At 40.0% G+C, this 2,975-nt stretch overlaps 1 pseudogene; it reads right to left on the bottom strand.

The window, feature by feature from the left end:
- Positions 1–816: 816 nt before the first annotated feature.
- LOC108523899 (putative ataxin-3-like protein) lies at positions 817–1,862 on the bottom strand (annotated as a pseudogene).
- Between the last annotated feature and the right edge of the window lie 1,113 nt (positions 1,863–2,975).

Raw genomic sequence — 2,975 nt, 5'->3', positions numbered from 1 at the left:
TCCTGGCACATGCCCATACTCCTAGCTACATGAGAGGCTGAGGCACGAGAATTGCTGGAACCCAGAAGGCAGATGTTGCAGTGAGCCGAGGTTGGGCCACTGCAGTCCAGACTGGGCGACAGAGCAAGTCTTTGCCCCCCGCCCCCCATCTCCCCCACAAAAAGTAAGGCACCAGAGTCATGAAATAATGATCTTAACACAGAGGGCGTAAAAAACGAAACCTCAGAAAATATTACCATATTTCAAAAGACTTGTGGAAAATAATTAAGGACCAGGTAGCAGAAATTGTGATCAGAAGAAATAACATAGGAATATACTTAAGTGCACAGTACATAGTTGGAAGGCAAACTGTTTATCCTTCTAAAACCATTACTATGATCAACACAGACAAGAGACACTTTCCTGAAAGGTTAAATTGGTTCATGAGAAATAAAAGCAACCAAAATGAGCCACATTATCTACAATAGAAGGACCATATGGAAAAAGTTCTATGTCAAGAGCTAATTGGTATACAAAAAGACCCATGAAAAATCTCCAATTTTAGTCACATTAGTTATTGCACGCTAAAAAAAAAACCAAAAAGGAACATTTTGAAAGCTATTTTAAATTTAATTAATAGCTGAATGTCTCCTTGGCTACTAGTTGAATGATCATTATTTAGTCCCACATCTCTCTCACCATTTTGTTTGCAAACGATCTAGAAGACTTATTTCCTCGTCTATTTGACAGATGACCAAAATGGATCCTACAGTATGATCACGTAGGATAATGTTGCAAAGTATGACTAAATTATTTTGAAGGCATTATTTTCTCCTTTGATTTTCAGATTCTTTCTCATAATTTCTGAAACAGTGTCGACAGTGGCCTGTACCATGTCTTCATTGATGTCATTACTGAGATCACTCTCAATTGCTCTCGAACTTGTTGTTGGCCTTTCGTGTAGATATGAACTGTGACCTGGCGGATCTGACTGTTGTTGCTGCTGCTTCTGTTCCTGCTGATGCTTTTCAAAATAGTCTTTTATTTTCTTTGGCTCTTCCGAAGCAGGAGTTCCACATGATGTCCCTGGAAGATCTTGCGATGTGTTTCTGGAACTACCTTGCATGCTTAGCTCAATAGCCCTGCGGAGATCTTCATCTTCGCTATTGGTTTCTTGGCGACTTAGTTCCAGGGCCCTCTGAAAATCCAACTCGTCTTGGTCTGATGTTCCAGACTCATCACTTTCTTCTAACACTTTTCAAGAACTGTTTTATAGACTCTATGGTCTTTTCTTTGGCTAATTTTTTTCCATTAAGTTTTGGTCTATCCATCTCTTCAACACTGATGATTTGCAGCAGTTGGTCAGCTTCACAGTCTGGCAGATCCCCTTAACAACAAATACAGAATATGCTTCCTGTTGCAACTGAGTCAAGAGATTTGCAAGGCATATATCTGATATTAATTCTGGACCCGCCAAGAGAGAATTCAAGTTAAACCAGTGTTTTCCGAATTTTCTGATAGTAAACCAGTGTTGTTTATAATTACATATAAAAGATCTTTCATTTATAGGATCAATCCCGAGCTTCTGATATTCAGGATTATTGAAATGGATGACCTCTAAACCCCAGAACTTCAAGGCGTTGCATATTACCTGAATGGAGAAGAAGCCGCTATCATCCATGTTTTCTGAAGGCTGCTGTAAAATGCGCGATAGTCTTCACTGGTGACTCCTCCTTCTGCCATTCTCATCCTCTCTTCTTCATCTAGCTGATGTGCAATTGAAGCTAATTCCACAGGGCTAAAATATTCTCCTTGCAGCAGATTATTCAGGCAGTGCTGAGCACAAAGGAAGCCTTCTTGTTTTCATGAAAGATGAAATCCATGTTGATTCTAACCGTGAGTTTTGTATATATGCGGGGACATGTTATATGCCCAGCTATGGCAGTTATCTGGGCAGTTTGTAGATAGCCATGAAATAGGTGTTAGGTTTTCAAAGCTTATGAAGACCATGGGTTTCTGTAGGTATTTAAGTAAGGGATGATATGTCACAAAGCACTATTGTGACCAAGGTGGTTTTGCCAGTATCTAGTCAAGACCTGATGGTAAACCTAAAGTGAATATGGGATTTTGGAGTCATCCCATAGGGGATGATGGTGACTTGAACCATGGTAGTGCCCGTTGATTTTCAGATGTCCTATAAAATATAATGTCTCTCTAATTATGGTTGTCGGCATGGTTTTAGTAAGTGAATAAAGGTGAAATTTACCACAGTACTAAACAGAAGATTTGGCAGGTAACTGGGAAAGAAATAACATGGGCTTTAACCAAACGGACATCATGGGATTTTGGAAGTCTCTGGGTAATTTATGATGTCACTGACCACAGTAATATCCATGGAATTTTGAAGGTTCCACTCAATAGATGACAATAAAACTCATGGTGGCGATGAAGATGGGACTTTGCTGGTATCCTAGTTAGAGATGATGTGGGCCTTAAAAACATTAGTGACCAAATGATCTTCAGACATCTGGAAAACTGATGAAGATGTCCCGAACTCTTTTCATATCCATGTGTTTTTACAGGTGTTCAGATAAGAAATGTGTGTGCCCAACAAAAGTAGTAACCATTAGATTTTACTGTTTACTAGTTCAGAGACAATCTCTCTCAAACTTAGTAGTGACAAAGATATAGCAGGTATCCAGGTAGGATATCACAGCGTTCCTTACCGCAGTAGTAACTATAGGATTTTTGCAGGTATCCAGTGAACATACAGTGTGTGAAACTACTGTGTTGACCACAGTACACTTAGTGATGCCCTAATGATTGTAGTGAGTGTATGCACGGAATGAGCAGGGGGCCAGATGGAAGGACATGCATCCTGACCAGGGTTACCACCATATGTTTTCTCAGCAGGTAGTCAAGAGATGATAGTGTCTCTAACTACAACATTGGCCTCAGAACCTTAGGATTCAGGTAGAGTTCATGGTTCCCCTAAC

Source organism: Rhinopithecus bieti, unplaced genomic scaffold (assembly GCF_001698545.2).
Source record: "Rhinopithecus bieti isolate Rb0 unplaced genomic scaffold, ASM169854v2 scaffold_78623, whole genome shotgun sequence".
Classification (NCBI taxonomy): Eukaryota; Metazoa; Chordata; class Mammalia; order Primates; family Cercopithecidae; genus Rhinopithecus; species Rhinopithecus bieti.
The sequence above is the reverse complement of the archived record's forward strand: the minus strand, read 5'-3'. Positions and strand labels throughout refer to the sequence as shown.